The 24,977-nt window shown below is 44.1% G+C and overlaps 1 protein-coding gene across 1 annotated transcript in view; it reads left to right on the top strand.

Moving 5' to 3' along the window:
* LOC145409360 (uncharacterized) overlaps window positions 1–24,977 on the top strand; it is a 108,175-nt gene that overhangs the window by 22,109 nt on the left and 61,089 nt on the right. The gene's annotated exons all lie outside the window — the stretch shown is intronic.

Below are 24,977 nucleotides of genomic sequence, written 5' to 3'. Positions count from 1 at the left end.
TCGTTTGGTAATGAATCAGAATAATGCATTACCAAATGGATTTTTCACATGTCTGAGGATACACATGATGGAGATGGTGGATTGTTTGGCTTTCTCTGATTAACCCGCGCCGTCCCGAGGACGATACTTCCACGATCCTCAACGTGCTTTGTCACAGCTAATCCCGAGGACGTACTTCAACGTCCTGCAATTGGCAAAGGTTCATAATTTCCACAATTTTCAATTTTCGCGAGTCATTTTTGGAAGTACGTATACACGGGACACCTGACCTCAACAAGATGCCAGGCAGAGACAATGCCTTACCCAGCATGACCTCCTTCCCCCCCCTGCATGCCCTTTTCTCAGCAATTCACCTGTTATCAGTGACCTGGCCAGTATAGCCATGTCATGCCACGGTACGAAATTCAGGGCCAGAGTGATTCCCCAATCAATGACAATGTGGAGGACAAACTTTACATAGCATTAGAGGAAGAAACAGTTAGAAATGATGTGCAGGTAATGTGGCAAAAAAAGGATAGGTATTAGTGAGTGAAACAATGCTTATAATGGCTATATTACTGCTTGAAAACCAATATACTCTTTTGTACTACATATAAATTCGTAACAGTAAATAAATAAATAACCGTTTATGAGTGGTGTGAAATAGTTATCCTCCCATAGAACTCGTTTTCTTTGGCGCCAGCCTGATAGAAAACCCAGTAAGGAGGCTCTCCTACCTGTAATGAGTATTTTAAACCTCAAGGTGAGCGATTTCTCTATGAATTTTCGATGTTTCTCACCAAAGCGAAAGTTTTAGCAAAAAAAAAAAAAAAAGGTCGAAAATTGCCCGGGATTGGGGGGTACCAGTGGTCGAAAAGTGGCCGGGACGGGGCGGGTTAATCTGCTGCCCTACATAGCGTGAAAATAATCAACATGATGTTAATTATAAGGAGAGTGATTACATGTATTTCCACTTGTATATATAATTAGTGAAGAATTTGGTAATGAAAAGTTAAATTTGGTAATGAAAGTTGAGGAGATTGGTAATGTGGCCGTTGCGATCTGGCAACTCTGTTACCCCACCATCATCAACAGTCACAGCCAAACTCCGATCGAGAGCAGATGCTCATAGCAGTGCAAGCCACAGGTGCTTGTTTTTGTGAATAAACTGCAATACCTCGCCACTAGAACACATGAGAATTTACAGTGTTGTGCAGTGTTAAGAAATTAGAATTTAGAGTGCAGAGGATTAACTGTGGACTGCAAACTGGCGGTTCAAACCAGTCCAGGAGCCAGGGACTTGTAAGTACCCACAATGTTTAATATTGTATAAACTCACCTCTAAACCTCATTTTATGGTTCTTTTGCATTTATTTCAGTCTTTTATGTCCCATATTGGTGTGATTTGGGTCTTAAATAGGTGCAGTGCATGTCCAGAGGGAGTTGTATAGGTGTTTTTCTGAGTTAGGGTCCATAAGTACAAGTCTAGGAGGCTGGGGCCCAATATCCGGACAGGATCACTCTCCGGACATGCCTTTGGCTCTATTATATCGGATATTGGAGGGATTACTGTGATAAATAAAAAATAGGGCACCCTCCCCCTCATACAGAAAATCTCCCAATGTTTGAACATTCTACGCAGTTTTTCAACATGACGGGGCAAATAAACGTTTCCGTGTGACATTTTACATTATTTTTTCTTGCTAATGACAGCCATATTGTCCTCATGTAATCCTAATCGGAGAATTAAATAAAACCTAATAATATCGAAATTTCCCAATTGAATAAACCGGTACTGTAATATTCCATAACTGGCATAAAAATCATAATTTAAAAAAATGGCAGTGCGTTAGTGGACATTTGTGCTGGGTGGGGGTTGGTGATAGCCAATACCCTCTTCAGGCATAAAATGATCCACAGGTATACGTGGCGAGTGATGAGACGGGTGGGTGGTGAACTGAATGAAAGGAAGGCAATGATTGATTATGTGTGTGTGGATGAAAGGATGCAAAGATGTGTAATGGATGCAAGAGCTTATAGAGGTTGGGGGAGTGGACTTTCTGACCACTACTTGGTGGTGGCCAGAATTAGGATCCAAGAAAGATGGAGAAATAGAAGAAGGGAAAGGCGAGAGGAAGGAGTAGTTGCAAGGAGAGTGGAAAGGTTACAAGAGGATGAGAAAAAGGCAGAGTATAAGAGAGAAGTGGAGGAACGATTGGGCAAATATGAATTGGAGCAGATGGGGGACATGAAAGGTGTGTGCAGGATATTTACAGAAGAAATATGTGCAGCATGTGATGTGGTGTGTGGTAGGAAGAGAAGACGGAGGGGTGTGCAAGGAACAGCGTGGTGGACTGAAGAGGTGAGAGAGTTATATGTAGAAAGAAAGAGAGAGGTGAAAAGATTAGTAAGAGAGAGTAAGAAGAGAGTGGATGAGGAATTTGGAAGGAATTTGAGAGTAAAGTGGAGGGACTGTAAGAAAATGTTCTGGAAAGAGGTGAAGAGAGTAATACAGGGTGGAAGTGAAGTTAGCAGGGGAGTGAAAGATAAAAATGGTAGATTACTAGTGGAGAAGGGAGAAAAAGTGAGGAGATGGAGAGAACGCTTTAAGGAACTGTTGATCATACAGGATGGAAGTAATGCGAGTATAAGTGGCTGGGGAATGGCTGGGAGAAGGAGGGAGGTGAGAAGACAGGAAGAAATCAGTAGGATAGAAGTTGTGGAAGCAATGAAGAAAGTTAAATTGGGGAAAGCCCCAGGAATTGATGGAGTGTGTGGTGAAATGCTGAAGCATGGGGGAGAGATTGTAGTAGAATGGATGTAGAAGATGTGTAGATTGGCCTGGGAGGAAGGTAGAGTCCTGGAGGATTGGAAGTCAGGTATAATTATTCCCTTGTACAAAGGGAAAGGGGAAAAAGAAGTGTATGGTAATCATAGGGGCATTTGTCTTCTTAGTATAATAGGAAAAGTATATGGTAGGATACTTATTGACAGAGTTAGATAAAGAACATAGGAGTTAGTTGGAGAAGAACAGGGAGGCTTTAGGAAGGGAAGAGGTTGTGTAGATCAGATATTCATTCTTAGATCTTTAGTGGAAAAGTTTCTAGAGAAGGGAAAGAAGTTGTATGCGGCTTTCATGGATTTGGAGAAAGCATATGACAGGGTGGATAGACAAGGATTGTGGAAAGTATTAAGAATATATGGAGTAGATGGAAAGTTGTTGAATGCTGTGAAGAGTATGGATGATGGTGCTATGGCTGCAGTGCGTGTGGATGGTGAACTAAGTGAATTTTTTTCTTTGAAGGTTGGGTTGAAACAGGGATGTGTTATGTCTCCATGGTTGTTCAATCTGTACATGGATGGGGTAATAAAAGAGGTACAAGGTAGGGTAGTGGATGTTGGAGTGGCCCTGGTGAGAGAGGATAGTGTTTGGAAACTCCCTGTACTGTTGTTTGCAGATGATACTGTGTTGTTGAGTGAAGATGAAGGGGAGCTGCAAGGCTTGGTGGATGAGTTTTGGAGTGTGTATAAGAAACGGAATCTAAAGGTGAATGTAGGAAAGAGTAAAGTGATGGTCTTTGAGAGAGATGAAGTCAGTGAATGTACAGCGAGGTTGGATGGTGAGGAATTGGAAAATGTGAGTATGTTTAAGTACTTGGGTAGTGTGATGAGTGAGGATGGAGGTTTGGAAGGTGAAGTGCTTGAAAGGGTACAGCAGGGAAGAAAGGTTGCTGGTTCTTTGAAAGCAGTGATAAGAAACAGGGAAGTGAGCATGGAAGTGAAAAAGTTACTACATGACAGTATTGTAATACCAACTCTAACGTATGGAAGTGAAGCTTGGATGTTGTTGGAAAGACACAAATCAAGAGTGAGAGCAGTGGAAATGAGTTATTTAAGAGGAGCCTGTGGGGTCACATGGAGAGACAAGCTGACGAATGAGGATATAAAGGAGCGTTGTTGCGTGGATGTGGATGTGATAGGAAGCGTTATGAGGAACACACTGAGGTGGTTTGGCCATGTGTTGAGGACGGAGGGTGAAAGACTGACGAAGAGAGTGTATTTGAGTGAGGTGGAGGGGGGAAGAGGGAGGGGGAGGCTGAGGATGAGATGGAGGGATGGAGTGGAGAGGTATATGAGAGAGGGGGGTGTGAGTTGGGAGCGGGGCAGTGAAATGGCAGGGGACTGACATGGAGGCGTTTTGTTTGTGGCCACCCCAAACGGGGTTGAGGCATCTGGCAATAGATAGATAGATAGATAGATAGAGATTATTTCACCGAGTTGCAAGGGTGCGAAATTAGAATTCCAAGTGCAAAGGATTAAGTGCAGAGTGCAGCACTGGTGTGTTCCAACTGATGTGGCACAAGTAAGAACAGAATGTGCAGTGTTGAACAATTATAATTCACAATGCAAAGGATTAAGTGCAGCACAACGCTGGATTACTGTATGTGCTTCAAGCTCACTTCCATCACTGCTGTAGCCATAGAGGAGGCTGGTTAATCTTCGCGACGGCCACGGACGTGTTGCAGGTACCCAGTACACTGCTAAATAATTTCCATACTTTTAATTTCTCATTCTCTGCTTCCTTTTCATATATTTTATGGTTTCTGTCTCCTATTTGTGTGAATAGGGTCTTAAATAGGTGCTGTGCATATCCGGTAGGGAGTTATTTAGGTGGCTTTCAAAGTTAGGTTGGGTTGGGGTCTATAAGTACCTGTTCAGGGGCATTTTTCCCAAGTCCTGGACAAGACCAAGTCCTGGATATTGCTTGAGCTTTATTATGTTGAATCTTGTAGGGATTACATATATATATACAGTAATCACTCTAATATCCGGACGCCCAATATCCGAACATCCTCACTACCCGGACATAATCGTCCCGGGATCCAATATTCAAAAAAAAAAAAAAAAAAAAAAAAAAAAAACAAAAAAAAATTTTTCCCGCCCGTAATTTGAACTTGCCGCACGCGGCGTGGAGAGCATTGTTGTGGCCCGTCATTCCTCCAACGTCCGACATAGCGCCGCTGCATCACTCCCCACTTTCCGCCTGTCTCTCGCCACGAGCGCACGCTTGTTGTTATGGCTGCGCACGTGATCGCTTTTGTGGTGGTGCCTTAACTGCTGCAGGGACTCCTGCTGCTCTCGGGCCTCCTCTTACTGTGTGTGATGATGGCCCCGCCACCTGAGAAAAGGAAGAGAGTGGTGTTGACTCTGGAGAGGAAACCGGAGATATTGGAGAAAGTAGATGCAGGGTGGTCTTCTTCCCGCATTCTCCGCGAGTTTAACCTGGCCCGGTCTACTTTGTTCGATATTAAGAGATCCCGAGACAAACTCATGCAGTACACGGCTGACTTCTCGTCGAGAAGCAAACGCAATGTGGAGAGGAAGGTTATGTTTACCCCCAAGTTTGCAGAAATCGACCGATCCACGTTGATTTGGTATCGACAACAACGTGCAGCTGGTGTCATTGTACATGGAACGGAGCTGAAGGCTGCTGCTGAGAAGTCCGCCAGGCTTCACGACGCCCTAGACTTCAAGGCATCCGAGGGTTGGCTCTTTGCGTTCAAGTTACGGCATGGCCTTACCAACTGTAAAGCGAAGCATTGGACGCTAACGAGGATGGAGTTGACAAGTTTCGACACAAGGTGAAGGGCTTGATCGACAGGGAGGGCCTCACTCTCGGTCAAGTCTATAACGCAGATGAAACTGGCTTATTCTATCGCTCACTGCCAACGAACACTCTAGCCGAGGAGACGGAGAAGCGTGTACCTGGCCACAAGCTCTCCAAGGAACGGATATCTGCTTTGTGATTTGCCAATGCTAACGGCATGCACCGGCTTAAGCCCGTTGTTGTTGGCTGCGCAAAGCAGCCTCGGTGCCTTTGTCGGGTGATGGATATCCTTCCTGTCGTCTGGTACCATTCTTTGAAGGCATGGTTTACAGCTGTGATCTTCAAAGACTGGTTCCACCGCCACTTCATCAAGGAGGTCATCCATTACCAGACGAAGACACTGGGAATCCCGCGCGACCAGGTAAAGGCCCTCCTTCTCCTCGACAATGCACCTGCCCACCCGTGCGACAAGGACTTGGTTGCTGAAAATGGCCGGATTAGGTGCATGTTTCTGCCACCTAATACGACTGCTCTCATCCAACCAATGGACCAAGGAGTGATCGTGGCAACAAAGTGCCTATACTGTCGGAAGTTCCTGGACGAGGTGATGGTTGTTCTCGAGGACGAGGACGAGCGCATGGAGGGACGGGACACACGAGGCAACCGGACTTTGGAAAACCTTCGCCGCTAAAACATCAAGTCTGCGCTGTACAACTGGGCTAGTGCATGGAAGGAAGTCCCTGTGAAGAATCTGGAAAATGGTTGGTCTCGACTGCTTCTCGGAACGGATGTGGAGTACGATTTTCTAGGATTTGACGTGGATGACTTCCATGCATGGCTACGTACGCACGGCGACGATGTTGATGTGGACAATGTTCGTGAGTGGTTGGATGATGACGAGGGCGATCCTGGGTATCAGACGTTGTCTGATATCGAGATTGCGTCTTCAGTTGCAGGTGTCAGTACCGAACTTGAAGATTCCGACGAGGAAGGTGACGATGATGTGGACTCCTCTCAGCAGGACACTACTCCAGCCATCCCCAAGCTGAGCGCACTCCGGGAACATCTAGAGTTTGTCCTAGACTACCTGGAACACCCGGGCTGCGACAGGGAGATGGAGCCCTTGGGACTCATGGAGGAAGTGCGTGCTTTCAGGCAGCTCTTCATCAATCGTCAGAATCGTCGGTCATTGCGTCAATCAACCATTGACAGTTTTTTCAGGCCCGTGACCCCCGCTGTGCCCAGCCCTGGCTCCACTCCGTTGCCTCCCCAAGACAGGCCCTCATGCTCCGAGCCACAGCCCAGCACATCAGCCATGGTGGAGTCACTGCTCAACGTGAGTTTGCGGCTGTCTTCAGAGTCGTCTGCAGTGGGTACGCCATCACCATGACTCAGCAATGCACCCCTAGGTCACCTGCCAGGGATACTCTCAGACTCTGACAGTGAATAAACAGCAAGAACTTCTCCACTAGACCACACGGGAATTTAGAGTGTTGTGCAGTGAAAATAACAGTGTGTTGTGTTAAGTATTTACAGTTTTGAGAGAAAAGACTCAGTTGAAAAAATTTAACGTAAATGGACTTGTTTGTTTTGGCTTTGGAAAATTATAAGAATGGGAAAAGTTCAAGTGCAACACTTAGTAAGTTACAATGGAGCATTAGTTAGACAAGAGTGCACACTGTGAAGAGAACGGACTTCTGTGTGCGATTGACTAAGTTCAGTGCAAGACTTCAGGAACAGTGTACTGCAAGTGCTTCAGGAAATCCTTCTTACTGTCAGAGTCCGAGAGGAGGCGGTTATTCATCGAGGTGGCCATGGACCTGCTGTAAGTAGGCAGAATGTTTCATACTGTACTTTTTTCCATACTATACTTACCTCATTTCGCTCTTTAATGCCCTTTATTTTTGTGAATAGGGTGTTAGGAGGTATGCATGTACAGTAGGAAGGTGTTTTTCTGAGTTAGGCTAGGTTAGGGTCCATAAGTACCAGTCCAGGAGCCAGTCACCAGAATGTTTATTATTGTATGAACCTACTTCTAAACCCTCATTTTATGTTTCTTTTGCATTTATTTCAGTCGTTTATGTGCCTTCTTGGTGTGATTTGGGTCTTAAATAGGTGCTGTGCGTGTCCAGAGGGAGTTGGATAGGTGTTTCTCTGATTTAGGGTCCATAAGTACAAGTCCATAAGCTGGGGCCCAATATCCGGACAGAACCAATATCCGGACCTACCGGTGGCTCTATTACGTCGGATATTGGAGTGATTACTGTATATATATATATATATATATATGTATGTATATATTTTTTTTCATTCATTGCCAGACGCCATGTATCCCAAATTTGGTGGCCAAGGGCTTAGAGTTAACTGTTTTACAGGGAGGGGCACTAATCCTCCACCAACCCCACTTGACATGTAGGGATGCCAACAGCATCTGGTGTTCCCAGGCGGTCACCCATCCAAGTACTAACCAGACCCAACGTTGCTTAACTTCGCTGATCGGATGGGAAGCGGTGTACGTTATATATATATATATATATATATATATACTGTATATATATATATATATATATATATATACAGTAAATATATACAGTAATCCCTCTACTTTCCGGATGCCCACTTTCCGGACATCCCCACTTACCGGACATACAGTAATCGTCCCGGGATCCAATTTTCCCAAAATGGTCTGAAAATGCAACAAAATTGAAAAAAAAAAAGATTTTTTCCCGCCCGTAATTTGAACTTGGCGCAGGACAGCTTTGTTGTGGTGTGTCATTCCTCCGATGTCTGCTAGAGCATCCCTGCATCCTCCCCACTTTTCGCCTGTCTCTTGTCGTGAGTGAACGCTTGTTGTCATGGCTGTCCACGTGCTCGCTTTTGTGGTGGTGCCTTACCTGCTGCAGGCGCTCCTGCTGCTCTCGTGCCTCTCCTTCGTGTGTGTGATGATGGCCCCGCCGCCTGAGAAGAGGAAGAGAGTGGTTATGACTCTGGAGAAGAAGCGGGAGATATTGGAGAAAGTACAGTAGATGCGGGATGGTCTTCGTCACGCATCCTCTGTGAGTTCAACCTGGCCCGATCTACTTTGTTTGATATTAAGAGATCCCGAGACAAACTCATGCAGTACACGGCTGACTTCTCATCGAAAAGCAAACGCAACGTGGAGAGGAAGATGATGTATACTCCCAAGTTTGCTGAAGTCGACCGCTCCATGTTGATTTGGTATCGACAACAACGTGCTGCTGGTGTGATGGTACGTGGTATGGAGCTGAAGGCTGCTGCCGAGAAGTTCGCAAGGCTTCACGATGCCCTAGACTTCAAGGCATCCGAGGTTTGGCTCTTCGCGTTCAAGTTACGACATGGCCTTACCAACCGTAAGTCTCATGGCGAAGCTTTGTACGCCAACGAGGATGGAGTAGAGGAGTTTCGGCACAAGGTGAAGGGCTTGATCACTCTCAGTCAAGTCTACAACGCTGACGAAACTGGTTTATTCTATTGCTCTTTGCCTACGAACACTCTAGCCGAGGAGATGGAGAAGCATGTACCTGGCCGCAAGCTCTGCAAGCAACAGATATCTGTTTTGTGTTGTGCCAATGCTAACGGCATGCACCGGCTTAAGCCCGTTATTGTTGGATGTGCAAAGCAGCCTCGATGTCTTTGTGGGGTGGTGGATGTCCTCCCTGTCGTCTGGTACCATTCCTTGAAGGGATGGTTCACAGCCTAGATCTTCAAAGACTGGTTCCACCGCAGTTTCGTGAAGGAGGTCATACATTACCAGACGGAGAAACTGGGAATCCCACACGACCAGGTAAAGGCCCTCCTTCTCCTCGACAATGCACCTGCCCACCTGTGCGACAAGGACTTGGTGGCTGAGAATGGCCGCATTAGGTGAATGTTTCTGCCACCTAATACTACTGCTCCCATCCAACCAATGGACCAAGGAGTGATCGTGGCAACAAAGCGCCTATACCGACGGAAGTTCCTGGACGAGGTGATGGTTGTTCTCAAGGACGAGGACGAGCGCTGGGAGGGACGGGAAACGTGAGGCCAGCGGACTTTGGAAAACCTTCGCTGCAACAACATCAAGTCTGCCATTTATGACTGGGCCAGTGCATGGAAGGAAATCCCTGTCAAGACTCTAGAAAATGGTTGGTCTCGTCTGCTTCTCGGAACGGATGTGGAGTACGATTTCCTAGGTTTCGACGTGGATGACTTCCATGCACATCTACGTGCGCACGGCGAAGATGTTGATGTGGACCAAGTGCGTGAGTGGTTGGATGATGACGAGGGCGATTTTTGGTATCAGACCCTGTCTGATATCGAGATCGCATCTTCAGTTGCAGGTGTCAGTACTCAGCTTGAAGATTCCGACGAGGACGGCGACGATGATGCGGACTCCTCTCAGCATGACACAACTCCAGCCATCCCCAAGCTGAGCGCACTCCGGGAACACCTAGAGTTCGTTCTGGACTACCTGGAACGCCCGGACTGCAACAGGGAGATGGGGCCCTTGGGACTTGTGGAGGAAGTGCGTGCTTTCAGGCAGCGCATCATTAATCGTCAGAATCGTCGTTCCTTGCGTCAATCAACGATTGACAGCTTTTTCAGGCCCATGACCCCCGCTGTGCACAGCCCTGGCTCCACTCCGTTGCCTCCCCAAGACAGGCCCTCATGCTCAGAGCCACAGCTCATCACATCAGCCACGGTGGAGTCACCGCACGACGTGAGTTTGCGACTATCTTCAGAGTCGTCTGCAGTGGGTACTTCATCACCACGACCCAGCGACGCACCCCCTAGGTCACCTCCCAGCAATACTCTTAGACTCTGACAATGATTCAATGGCAACAACTTCTCCACTAGACCACACGGGAATTTAGTGTTGTGCAGTGAAAGAAAAACAGTGCATACAGTATTGTTAAGAAATTAAAAATTTGAGTGAAAATACACAATTTTTGGACAAAATTTAACGTAAATAAACTTGTGATTTGTTTTGAAATTGGTTTTATGAGTGGAAAGACTTAAAGTGCAGAGTGCAACACTTATTAAGTTACAATGGAGCATAAGTAAGACAAGAGTGCGCAGTGTGAAGAGAATGGACTTGTGAGTGCAAATGACTAAGTTAAATGCAAGACTTCATGAACAGTGTACTGCAAGTGCTTCAGGAAATCCTTCTTACTGTCAGAGTCTGAGAGGAGGCGGTTATTCATCGAGATGGACATGGACTTGCTGTAAGTAAGCAGAATGTTTCATACTGTACTGTACTGTATTTTCCATACTATACTTACCTCAAACACCTCATTTCACTCTTTCATGTCCCTTATTGGTGTGAATATGTAGTGTCTTAAGTGCTATGCATGTGCAGTAGGGAGGTGTTTTTCCGAGTTAGGCTAGGTTAGGGTCCATAACTACCAGTCCAGGAGCCAGGGACTAAGTACCCAGAATGTTTAATATTGTATAAACCTACCTCAAAACCTCATTTTATGATTCTTTTGCATTTAATTCAGTCTTTTAAGTACCCAGAATGTTTAATATTGTATAAACCAACCTCAAAAACCCCATTTTATGGTCCTTTTGCATTTATTTCAATCTTTTATGTCCCTTATTTGTGTGATTTGGGTCTTAAATAGGTGCTATGCATGTCCAGAGGGAGTTGTATAGGTGTTTTTCTGAGTTAAGGTCCATAAGTACAAGTCCAGGAGGCTATTGCCCACTATCCGGACAGGACCACTTTCCGGACATGCTTTTGGCTCCATTACGTCGGATAGTGGAGGGATTACTTATATATATATATATATATTAACCCCTAGAACGCGGATCGTCGCGTTTGCGGACGCTCGGCCATAAGGGCAGGACGGCGGGTCGTCGTTTAATGCGATTTTAGTAAATTTTGAATAACCGCGGGCAAACAGGCTCCAGCTGGTATTGTCTATCAGTACCACCACCCTCTAGCTACAACTAGCATACTTTACCTTTGTACTACTGACCTCAGTTGTTGCCAAATATCGCGTTTTCCCCCCGTACCCCCCCCACCACGGCCCGGCCAGCCTGGCTGTGATACATGGCAGCGCTCTGAGCGCTCAGAACTGTAAATCTGCGATCTCCTCTCACAAGCAGTTTATGCTACTAGGAAACGCTTGTTTCCCCAGTTGTAACACTAGCTTTTGCCTCTGTTTAGTGTCAGTTTACTGCAGGCTTTCAAAGTGAGATTATGGCGAGTTCTAGCTCTTCCCAGTCAGTGCAAGCAGCCGACAGGAACGAGAATAAAGTGGCGGACGTAAGGCAGAATAAAAAGCGCACGTGGTGATCTTTTGGGAAGTAATATGATTGAAAATGATTTAGTATACATGTTTTTAGCTGTGAAAATGGAAATGTTTGTTGAGTGACGCGAAGACCGCCGCCACAGTGCATGTCGGCCGTACGCTCCGTTGATTTTAGCCTTATTTTCAGTGTTTATTGTACAAATACGGATTCCTAACTACCTTTACGTTGTAGTATAAAGTTTACTGTGACAGGATGAGGCTGTGGTAGAGGGGAAACCGGGTTGCTGGAGGTGTGAAAGTGAAAATTTGGTTACCCAACTTTGCAAGTCTCCACAAGTCCTTGGGTAGTCCATGAAGGCTCAACACCTGACTCTGGAGAAAGCTGAATGTAAGTACTATCTGCCATACCAAGTATAATGTTCTAGGGTTATCTCTGATTTTTGGGCGAATATTTTCCTACAGGTACTCAGACCGCGATACAACCCCGCCACTCGGGTGGATAGACTGTAAACACCCGCGTTTTAGGGGTTAAGCAACGTTGGGTCTGGTTAGTACTTGGATGGGTGACCGCCTGGGAACACCAGATGCTGTTGGCATCCCTACATGTCAAATGGGGTTGGTGGAGGAGTAGTGCCCTTCCCTGTAAAACAATTAACTCTGAGCCCTTGGCCACCCCGTTTGGGATACATGGCGTCTGGCAATGAATGAATGAATGAAAAATATATATATAGTTATGGTAGGTGGTGGCAACCATCATCCACTCACTTGATGTAGTGCTGCCTACTTCCTTAGCTTTTATCATTCTTTTTCTGTTCCTGCCCTCCTCTCTTCCTATTTCTCCTATCTTTCCTGTCACTACTTATTCCTTTTTCTATTACAGTAGCTTTACATTGAGTGACAAGCCAAATGGTTTCTTGTAAGCCAAGAAACCATTTACAATGCTGGGTGGTAACCATATACTGTAACCAAACCACACATGCTCCCTACGTGTCAACAAGTGGGTTGGTGGAGGGTTGGTGCCCCTCCCTGTAAAACAACTAACTCAGTGTCAAATGGCCACCCTTTACAGGATTATGGTGTCTGGCAATAGATAGACATATATATATATATATATATATATATATATATATATATATATATAGAGTTACCTCTCAACTAACACAGGTTTGAAAAATGTGTTTTTGTTTTAACATGAGCAAATATTTAACCCTGTCGCGCACAATAAGTTTCAGTAAGTTTTCCGGCACACGACTTTATCTGCGAAGCCGCCCGGTCCGGCTACTGTGCGCGGCAAATAAGACGTATTGTCTCCTTATTTTTGCCACCCAAACATCAATATACTGCCATGAAACCTATATCATCTTATTCATTGATGTTTGTTCTAGCTGATAAGCACCACAAAAAAACAGGAAAACCCGAATAAAACAACATCAGGCGGCAGTGAATAAACATTTCGCTACGTCATGTTCACTTCCCAACATCACCATTCGAATGTTTTCCATCATACAGGAAAATGTTATTAGAAGTTTTTATAGAGAATTTCATCAGCTTTCTAAAGAGACAAATCCGGTTGTGATACAGTTTGTGGTTTTCGAGAAAATAGCCAGAAATTGAAAGCCATTTTTTTGAAAAAAATCAAGGAGCTCAAACTCTGAAATTTTCTTGCACATGTTATGTTTTTATTCCATAATATTATGTCACTGACCTGATAAATAGGATTATTTATGAGTGTGTTGTCCCAGATGATTGGTTGAAGAGTGTAATTGTAAATGTGTATAAAGGGAAGGGTGATGCCCTGGAAAGAGGAAATTATAGAGGTATAAAGCTTTTAGATCAGATAATGAAGGTAATGGAGAGAGTTTTAGAAGGTATGATTAGAGAAAGAGTGAATATTGATGAGTTGCAGTTTGGGTTTATGCCAGGTAGGGGGACCACTGATGCTATATTCATTGTTCGACAGCTTCAGGAAAAATATATTGGTAGGAGAAGAGATCTTTATTTTGTGTTTGTTGATTTGGAAAAGGCCTTTGACAGAGTCCCTAGAGAGGTGGTGAAGTGGGCAATGAGAAAGCTTGGCTTGGAGGAGTGGCTGGTTAGGGTGGTTATGGCTATGTTTGTGGGTGCTCACACCCAGGTAAGAGTGAATGGAGATTTGAGTGATGAGTTTTCCGTGAATGTTGGTGTGCATCAGGGGTCAGTCTTGAGTCCCATGTTGTTTATCATGGTACTTGAAGCCCTTTCACATGACTTTAGAAACGGACTCCCGTGGGAGTTGTTGTATACTGATGATGTGGTGTTGATTGCAGAGAATTAAAGGGAGGCATAGGAAAGGTTTAGGAAGTGGAGAGATGGTGTGGGGCACAAGAGCTTAAGGGTAAATGCATATAAAACAGAAGTGATGATATCTAGGGTTGGTGGCGGTACTGTCAAAGACGAGGGAGAGTGGCTATGTGCAGTTTGCCACAAGGGCGTGGGAAGTAATTCCATCTTGTGCGGTGTGTGTGATAAATGGGTGCATAAGAGATGTAGTGGTATCAGAGGTAGACTGCGAGATAATGCTGATTTTATGTGTATGGCTTGTCGGGGTAAGCAGATGGAGATTGTCAGACGTGAAAGGATTGAACTTGCTGGTGAATCTCTTGAGTGTGTGGAAGAGAACTTGCTGGTGAATCTCTTGAGTGTGTGGAAGAGAACTTGCTGGTGAATCTCTTGAGTGTGTGGAAGAGAACTTGCTGGTGAATCTCTTGAGTGTGTGGAAGAGAACTTGCTGGTGAATCTCTTGAGTGTGTGGAAGAGAACTTGCTGGTGAATCTCTTGAGTGTGTGGAAGAGAACTTGCTGGTGAATCTCTTGAGTGTGTGGAAGAGTTTTGTTATTTGGGAGACATGTTGTGTGCTGGAGGTGGGGCTGGAGCTAGCTCTGTGGCTAGGGTGAGAAGTGGTTGGAAGAAGTTCAGGGAGCTCTTGCCTCTCCTGACATTGAGAGGACTCTCCCTGCGTGCTCAGGGGTCTTTGTATGCAGCATGTGTTAGGAATGTAATGCTGTATGGTAGTGAGACCTGCGCAGTGAAGGAGGAAGATATTCACCAGCTCAGACGTACAGAAATGACAATGATTAGATGGATGTGCAGTGCGTCCCTGCGTCCAAGGCCTGGAGGGGCTGGGTTTTCGATGGAAGAGTTGAGAGGTAGGATGGGACTGGAGTGTATTGGTGTTGTGATGAGGAGAGGTAGATTGAGATGGTTTGGACATGTGGAGAGGATGGGGGATGATAATTGGATGAGGAATGTGAGAAGTGTTAATATTGGGGGTGGGGTTATGAGGGGTAGACCGAGAAAGACATGGGACGAGGTCATTAAGTGTGACCTCAGGGTTAAGGGACTGAACAGGGAGGCTGTAATGGATCGTGCAACATGGAGAGCCGCCATTAGGTGACCAAGGCCGACACATGCAAGCATGTTGGAGCCTTTAAAAACGAAAACGATATATATATATATATATATACTGTATATATATTATGTGGTCATATACCCCCTCCTTATCTCCACTGAACCCATGTTATATTGACCTTACTGAACAATTAATCGCAATGCGGTGGGTTTTCACGTGACGTAAACCCATCGCATAACGAAGCAAGATTGTACTGTCCACGCACGTTTTTTTGGGGGGACTGATTCTACGTGGCAATTTAGGCTTTGTAGTACCCTGTTCTTAGCATTTCGTCATTTAGATTGCATTCCCGTAACTCAGATTTCCTTACTATGATGAATTTTCAATAACTCTGATTATTTAAAAATCCTGTCAAATCTGGACTTCCCCCACCCCACCATCCATGCAAGATTTTTTACATTTGCCTGTAGTGTACTTGAATGCATTAAGGTTTTCCATTTCCTAATCATTCAGCATTACTGTGCATTCTGATTTCATCTCTGTCAGAGAACATAACTTTACTCTTAGCTTCATTTACTCTTAAATTTAGTTTCTTACATGCACTCCCAAACTCATTTCACCAATTTTCAACTCCTATTCATCCCCATGCAACAGTACAGTATCATCAGCAACCAGCAGTACAGGTATTTTTCAAACCTTACTTTCTGTCTTTGAAGACACTTCATCCTCCATTACCTCCTACCTTGTACAGTATCTCTTTTATATCACCATCTTTTTACAGCAGACCCTTGTTATATGATGAACTAGTATGCAATGAACTGAATCGCTTTTAAAATGATGAAAACGTTAGGACCTTTTTTTCCCATGTATATAGAAGTTTTGCTTACTTGATGATTATGGTCCTGGACAAAACCTCACTGGTTGAAATATGATTGCTATTTTCACGTACACGTTCATTCTCACACAAGTGTAGTCATTTGTTTGTTGAAAGATGGCCTTTGCACTCATCACCATTGGGTGTATTAGTGTCATTGATGAAATGGTAGTGTGATGTTGGAGTTCAAGCAGCAGGTAAAGCACTGTGAAGTGAAATAACTATCAGTTTAGGTGAGCTGGAAACTTGTTTTTAGACTTATTTGTAGTGGTAAACAAGTGAAATGCAGTGAAGTGAAGTAAAAACCACTTTAGGTGAATTGAAAACTTGTTTTAGACTGTTGGGTGGCTGACCTTTGGCCAAAAATGTCCCCGCTGAATCCATATCATATATAACTGAATTAATGTGTGATAAATTGTTACGTAATGGATTTTAGTGATCCCATGGTTATCGCACACATTGTTATAACAGCTTTTGTTATCACTGTCAGCTGAAAGTCTGCACTTCTGCCATTATTTCACAGTTTTTGGCCAAAAGAACTTTGTTATTGCACACCTGAGTTGGCTTTTGCCGACAATGATGGTGCAAAATCTGTGGTTTCTGATGGCTTTGAAGGATCCAAAGTTGAGGCCCTATTCAAGGAGTTAATCCCAGGTGGTGAGACCACTAACTTTCCACCCCCTAGCCTCAGAACCCCTTACCTCAAACCCATCTCAGGTCTCTATATGGTACCTGTTTCTTCCTTACTGTGCCCTTTTCATTATTTTCTGTTAACCTAACCATGCCTATGTGATTTTCAGATACTTACCAGAACAGTATGCTTGTACCAGTTAAAATAATCACAGGGGTTCTCCGCTTTCATTATTGCTCAGTTTTGTTATCCTGCACTAGGCTTCTCACCGGTTATGTGCGATGACCAAGGGATCACTGTAATTTGTTTTTGTTGATTTGGAGAAGGCCCTTGACATAGTTGTTAGGGAGGTGATGAAGTAGGCATGAGAAAGCTTCGGATTGAGGAGTTGCTGGTTAGAGTGGTTATGGCAGTGTTCAAGAGTACTTACTTCCTGGTTTGAGTGATGAGTTTTCCATGATTATTGGTGTGCAGATGGGGTGAGTTGTAAGCCTGTTACTGTTTATTATGGTGCTTGAAACTCTTTTCATGTGACTTCAGAACTGGATTTCCTTGGGAGGTGTTGTATGCTGATGACTTGGTGTTGATCATGATCAATGATAGGGTGGCAAAGGAAAGATTTAGGAAATGGAGAGATGGAATGGGGTACAGGGGTTGGACAGTAAATGCAGACAAAGTGAAAGTAATGTCTAGGGCAGGTGGTGGTACTGTCAGAGCAGAGGGAGTGTGACCATGTGCAGTTTGCCAGAAGGGTATGAGAAATAACTCCATCTTGTGCAGTGTTTGGGGTAATTGGGTACATATTTCTCACCCCTGGGGGTAGGGTTTTTTTTTTCAAGAATACTCCCCCAGTATCCCTGCTTGTCGTAAAAGGCGACTAAAAGGGTTGGCGGAGGGTTAGTGCCCCTCCCCGGAAAACAACTAACTAAAAAAACAAACAATAAGCCTCGGACAAGGACTGACCAAACGATGATGACCAAGGACCGGACAAAGGACATGGTTATCGGAACGTGGAATGTAAGGGAAGCGAATGATGAGGTGAAAGAGAGAGAGATTGTCCAGGTGCTTGAGGTTGCGAAAGTGGATGTATGTGGAATAACTGAAACAAAATGGAGATGAGAAAGTGGAGAGAATGGGAGTATGGATGGGGTATATGTGCAGGAGTAGGTGAGAATGAGAGGGCAAAGGAAGGAGTATGTATAGTTGTGAGTAAAAGATGGAAGAGGAGCATAAGACAGTATGGATCAGTCGGGTCAAGGATTGTGTGGCTAAAGTTGAAAGTTGGAATACAAATGTGGGCGATTGTGTGTGTGTATGCACCAACGCAAGATCGTGCTAGAAGAGTGAGAGAAGAGTTCTGGACAAATGTAGAAGTGTGCATGGAAAAGTTTGGAAGGAATGAGAGGGTGTTTTTGATTGGTGATATGAATGGTAAAGTTGGGATTGTGAAGGTGGATGGAATAGTTGGTGAGTGGGGTGTGCCTGCTGAGATAGATGAGAATGGGAATGCGTTAGTGGACATTTGTGCTGGGAGGGGGTTGGTGATAGCCAATACCCTCTTCAGGCATAAAATGATCCACAGGTAAACATGGCAAGTGATGAGAAGGGTGGGTGGTGAACTGAATGAAAGGAAGGCAATGATTGATTATGTGTGTGTGGATGAAAGGATCCGAAGATGTGTAATGGATGCAAGAGTTTATAAAGGCTGGGGGAGTGGACTTTCTGACCACTACTTGGTGGTGGCCAGAATTAGAATTCAAGTAAGATGGAGGAATAGAAGAAGGGAAAGACGAGAGGAAGGAGTAGTTGCAAGGAGAGTGGAAAGGTTACAAGAGGATGAGAAAAAGGCAGAGTATAAGAGAGAAGTGGAGGAACGATTGGGCAAATATGAATTGGAGCAGATGGGAGACGTGGAAGGTGTGTGTAGGATATTTACAGAAGAAATATGTGCAGCATGTGATGTGGTGTGTGGAAGGAAGAGAAGACGGAGGGGTGTGCAAGGAACAGTGTGGTTGACTGAAGAGGTGAAACAGGCTGTGGCACAAAAGAAGAAAGCATACAATGAATGGATGAGGAATAGGGGCGTGGAAGAAGTTGAGAGGCGGGAGAGAGAGTTATATGTAGAAAGAAAGAGGTGAAAAGATTAGTAAGAAGAGAGTGGATGAGGAATTTAGATGGAACTTGAGTGTAAAGTGGAGGGACTGTAAGAAAATGTTCTGGAAAGAGGTGAAAAGAGTAAGACAGGGTGGAAGTGAAGTTAGCAGGGGAGTGAAAGATAAAAATGGTAGATTACTAGTGGAGAAGGGAGAAAAAGTGAGCGGATGGAGAGAACACTTTAAGGAATTGTTGAACATAGAGGATGGAAGTAATGCAAGTATAAGTGGCTGGGGAATGGCTGGGAGATGGAGGGAGGTGAGAAGACAGGAAGAAATCAGTAGGATAGAAGTTGTGGAAGCAATGAAGAAAGTTAAATCGGGGAAAGCCCCAGGAATTGATGGAGTGTGTGGTGAAATGCTGAAGCATGGGGGAGAGATAGTAGTAGAATGGATGTGGAAGCTGTGCAGATTGGCCTGGGAGGAAGGTAGAGTCCCGGAAGATTGGAAGTCAGGTATAATTATTCCCTTGTACAAAGGAAAAAGGGAAAAAGAAGTGTGTGGTAATCATAGGGGCATTTGTCTTCTTAGTATAATAGGAAAAATGTATGGTAGGATACTTATTGACAGAGTTAGAGAAAGAACAGAGAAATTAGTTGGAGTAGAACAGGGAGGCTTTAGGAAGGGAAGAGGTTGTGTAGATCAGATATTCATTCTTAGATCTTTAGTGGAATAGTTTCTAGAGAAGGGAAAGAAGTTGTATGCGGCTTTCATGGATTTGGAGAAAGCATATGACAGGGTGGATAGACAAGGATTCTGGAAAGTGTTAAGAATATATGAGGCGTTAAGAATAGTACTGACGTAAACGCCATATATAAACAATGGAGAAAAACGCAGTTAAAGTTTTGCAATCTTCAGACTGTGATAACTTTATAGTGGGATATGATAGGAAGCTCGTGTTTCTTTTAAATTGAAGCTCTATTACAGGGCTTTTCATACAGTAATACATTCATATACCACAATCTGAATATTGCCACATTAACTGCGTTTTTCTCCATAGGTAGATCTTAAAAAAAAAAAAATTTACGTAAAATCACCGGATTTTCCACATACTGACCCTGCTCACATACGCTTCACCTAGATTGCGTCTCTTTTTCACCACGTTTGACCGCCACTCACTGCACTGGGGCCCTCTTTTTCTACTTAGAGGCACTCCAGGGTCATCTCACTCTCCGTTGAATCACTCATACCGCCGGCACAAACGTTCTTACGAATGCACACAGAAAAAAAGGAAAATCAATAAATTTCAGTGTGGTGGGGAGGGAGGAGGTAGGACGACTGTGGTGGTCGGGGGGAAGGGAAGAGGCGAGAACGGGGCGTCATCAGTCACGGGAGCTCGTTCCCGCCTCCCATTGGCTGCTCAGCCCCGCGTCTTCTGGCACTGGCGGATACGCTCACGGAGGTAAACTCTGAGTGCAATTTTTCTGGGTGAGCCCATAGGGTCGGTAATACCTTCAATACTATAGGGATTTCGACCGTGTTGCGAGTTGTATTCTGACTACTCGGTTGTGTGTCCAGGCACAGGAGGAATAAAGTGCTATAATAACTCAACTGCAGGAGCAAGTTCCCTCATGCCATTGGCTGCCCGTGGCGCTTACGCTAGGCAGATTTGGGTGACGCGCGTAGAGCCGCAGGTACCACTCTAAGGTAAAGGGTTTTTGACCATTTTCCGGGTTGAATTCTGACTGTTTAGTTGTTGCCGCAGACAGAGGAAGGCTGGGGGAAGACAGTGGTGTACAGTCGGCCACAGGAAAAAGTATACGCCTCTGGTCCCTTCTTGGAGGATTTTAATAAGTAACACTGCCCTGACCAGCATCAACAACTGGATGGAAAACGATCATCCTGAGCTGTTTCCTTTCATATCTGATATAAAAACATCGGCCGAGAAAATGCTATACTTTTTGTGTTTATATTTCTCCCCTTGTATACTTTTTCCTGTGGCCGACTGTACATAACTGAAAATCGTCCGAGGTGGCGCTTACGTCACTACTATTCTCAACGCCTCATATGGAGTAGATGGGAAGTTGTTGAATGCTGTGAAGAGTATGTACGATGGTGCGAAGGCTGTAGTGCGTGTGGATGGTGAACTAAGTGAATTTTTCTCTTTGAAAGTTGGGTTGAAACAGGGATGTGTCATGTCTCCATGGTTGTTCAATCTGTACATGGATGGGGTAATAAAAGAGGTACAGTAAAAGTCCCATTATTCGGCAGCTGATTATTCGGTAGATCCGACATTTCGGCAGTTTTGAGAAATAGTCCCATTTACGAAAATCTTTGATTGTTCGGCAGATGTCCGGAATCATCTCAGCAGTCCAGGAAGTGTTATCTGTGACTTGTAGGCCTAATGTTTCATTACACTTCTGTATGTTCACTAATTTCTATATTTTTTCAGACTCAGGTATAGTATTATATTGATTACAATACTGGATAGTATCATACAGTACAGCAACCACCCCCTCCAAATTAGCGAGGGTTACGTTCCAAGCCCCCTCGCTAATTCTTGAAATTCGTTCATTCTTGACGCATTCCTGAAAGTGTCATTTACTGGTAATTGCGTAGCCCATGAACCACTGATACTGTAATGCATTACCCATAAATAATGGTGCTTGTTAAATTAGTTTCCCCATTGTTTTTAGCTGTACGGCTGTGACAGCTCTAGTATTTTTATTCCTCAGCATAATGGAGGAAGGGACTGTCCTGTTTAACTAAACCTAATCTAACCGAGTTTAACTGTACCTAATAATTTAACCATGCCTAACCTAACCTAAAGTCAGAAAAATACTTAAAAATAAACTGGAGGAATATGAATTGCTAAGGTCTCTCTGATGAAAGTTAAACGTACATTAAGCGCTCATTCTTTTGTTCGTTTTTGTGTTTAATGTGAAAGAGAGTACTGATGCAAATAGTAATATATCCCATTAACCCCTTAATAACCTCCGGCACTGAACAACCCTTTACAGTACCAATGTCAGTGATATCAAGTCAGTGTGAGCTATAAAGAAAATTGAACAATTATGGGGAGGGAACGAAGGTCACTGGTATGTTTACACGACTCTGTGCTAAGATTCCAAGCAGTCAGGCGGTCGGTTAATCTCAGATGTTTTCGCCCATTTGGTAAATGCCCCGTAACTTTATAAGTTTTTCCGTGACTCATAGCGAATCATAGCATGGGTTTGGAAAGCTAAATAACATTGCTAGGTGAGCCAGACGATTATCTTCACGTCTTTAAGAAAAACAAATTGATAGAAGAATGGAAGAAACTTACTCTACATACTCAGAGGGATTAAATTTCTTCCATTTTCTTAAAGATGTGAAGATAATCATCTGGCGCACCTAACAATGTGTTATTTAGTTTCCTAAACCCATGCTATGATTCACGGGAGAAGTTACAAAGTTACTGTGCATTTACCAAATGGGCGAAAACATCTGAGATTAACTGACCCTCTGACTGCTTGGAATCGTATTGTAGAGTCGTGTAAACATGCCAGTGACCTTCGTTCCCTTCCCATAATTGTTCACAGTTTTTTACTGTAATGGGTTGTTCAATGCCGGAGGTTATTAAGGGGTTAATGGAATACATTACTGTTTCCATCAATACTCTCCCTTTCACATGTAAACAAAAAAAATGAAGAAAAGAATGAATGCTAAATGTACGATTAACTTTCATCAGAAAGACCTTACCAATTCATATTCCTTCACTTTATTTTATGCACTTTTCAGACTATTTTATTTTGTGTTTGGAAAAAATACTGTATACAGCACTCACTCCAAACATATTTGTAATAATATAAGTAGTGATGAGTTCACCAATACAAGTGATGTACTGAGCTGGTAGGTAATATTATGTATCATTTCGGCCATCCAGGAAGTGTTATCTGACTTGTATGCCTACTGTGTCATTACACTTGTATATGTTCACTAATTCATATATACATATATATTTCAGATTTAGGTACAGTACTGTATTGATTGCAGTATTGTACAGTATACTCTCTCCAAACAGTTGTAATACCATAAGTGGTGATGACAGTGTTCACCAATATATTTAAGGTACTGAGTGGGTAGGCTTTTGATTATTCAGTAAATCCAACATCTCGGCATCATCCTGGTCCCATAGATGCCGAATAATGGGACTTTTACTGTACAAGGTAGGGTAGTGGATGTTGGAGTGGCCCTGGTGAGAGAGGATAGTGTTTGGAAACTCCCTGTACTGTTGTTTGCAGATGATACTGTGTTGTTGAATGAAGACGAAGGGGAGCTGCAAGGCTTGGTGGATGAGTTTGGGAGAGTGTGTAAGAAACGGAACCTAAAGGTGAATGTAGGGAAGAGTAAAGTGATGGTCTTTGAGAGAGGTGAAGTCAGTGAATGTACAGCGAGGTTGGATGGTGAGGAATTGGAAAATGTGAATATGTTTAAGTACTTGGGTAATGTGATGAGTAAGGATGGAGGTTTGGAAGGTGAAGTGCTTGAAAGCGTACAGCAGGGAAGAAAGGTTGCTGGTTCTTTGAAAGCAGTGATAAGAAACAGGGAAGTGAGCATGGAAGTGAAAAAGTTACTACATGACAGTATTGTGATACCAACTCTAACGTACGGAAGTGAAGCTTGGACGTTGTTGGAAGGACACAAGTCAAGAGTGAAATCAGTGGAAATGAGTTATTTAAGAGGAGCCTGTGGAGTCACATGGAGAGACAGGCTGACGAATGAGGATATAAAGGAGCGTTGTGGTGTGGATGTGGATGTGATAGGAAGCGTTATGAGGAACACACTGAGGTGGTTTGGCCATGTGGAGAGGATGGAGGGTGAAAGACTGACGAAGAGAGTGTATGTGAGTGAGGTGGAGGGGGGAAGAGGGAGGAGGAGGCCGAGGATGAGATGGAGGGATGGGGTGGAGAGGTATATGAGAGAGGGGGGTGTGAGTTGGAAGCAGGGGAGTGAAATGGCGGGGGACAGGGCGACTTGGAGGCGATTTGTTTGTGGCCACCCCAAACGGGATTGAGGCATCTGGCAATAGATAGATAGATAGGGTACATAAAAGATGAATGGTAGTGATGTCAGAGGTAGGCTGCCAAATAATGCTGATTTTGTTTATGCGGTGTTAAGGGGAGAGCATACAGAGACAGAAAGGTGGGAAGGAATTAGCTGGAGAGTCTCTTGAGCGTGTGGAAAAGTTTTGTTATTTGAGGAATATGGTATGTGATGGAAGTCTTGCTGGAGCAAGCTCTGTGGTTAGGGCATGAGAGTGGCTAGAAGAAACTCAGGAAGCTGTTGCCTCTTCTGACAATGAGAGGGCTCTCCCTCTGTGCGAAGGGGTCCTCGTCCGTAGCCTGTGCTAGGAGTGTGATGCTGTAAGGTAATGAGACTTGGGTAGTAAAGGAAAAGATTATTCATAGGGTGAAGCATACATAGATGATGGTGATTAGGTGGATTTGTAGTGCGGCCTTGAATGCCAGACTTGGAGGAGTTAGGATTGTAAGTGAAGTGTTGAGAGGAGGGATGGGACACGAATATACAGTATATATTAGTATTGTGCTGAGAATAGGTAGATTGAGATGGTTTGGGCTTGTGGAGAGGATGGAGGATGACAAATGGGTGCAGAGGGTGAGAGGTGCAAACATTGAGGGTAGGGTTGAATGAGGCAGACTGAAAATTACCTGGAATGGGTAGAGTGTGACCTTAGGGATAAGGAACTGTGTAAAGAGACTGCTAGGGACTGAGCAACATGGAGAACCACCATTAGATGACCGTGGACGATGATGCAAATTTGTTGGAGCCTTTATATGGGAAATGAATGAATAAATGAAAATGAACATTCATAAGTGTGACCCTCCTCAGCCAGTGACCCACTCCTATCCTCTCAAGTCTTGTTAACTGAACAGCTTGCATTACCTTCTAACTATCTCTGTCATAGTACACTGTTCTCAGGTTAATCATTCATTGATGCCCAACTCATCCTTCTCAACATTCTCACTGCAATGCATTCCAGTTGTGCAACATAATGCTGCTTATGTGTTTGTTAGGGAATGCCCTTTGCAGAAATGGAGAGCCCCTTTCTGTTAGAACAAAATAAATACATTACTGTACTGTTTT

The sequence above is a fragment of the Coenobita brevimanus genome, chromosome 80, assembly GCF_032717465.1.
Source record: "Coenobita brevimanus isolate Jiangsu-jjx chromosome 80, ASM3271746v2, whole genome shotgun sequence".
Classification (NCBI taxonomy): Eukaryota; Metazoa; Arthropoda; class Malacostraca; order Decapoda; family Coenobitidae; genus Coenobita; species Coenobita brevimanus.
Note: the sequence above shows the minus strand (reverse complement) of the source record. Positions and strands in the feature narration are given on the sequence as shown.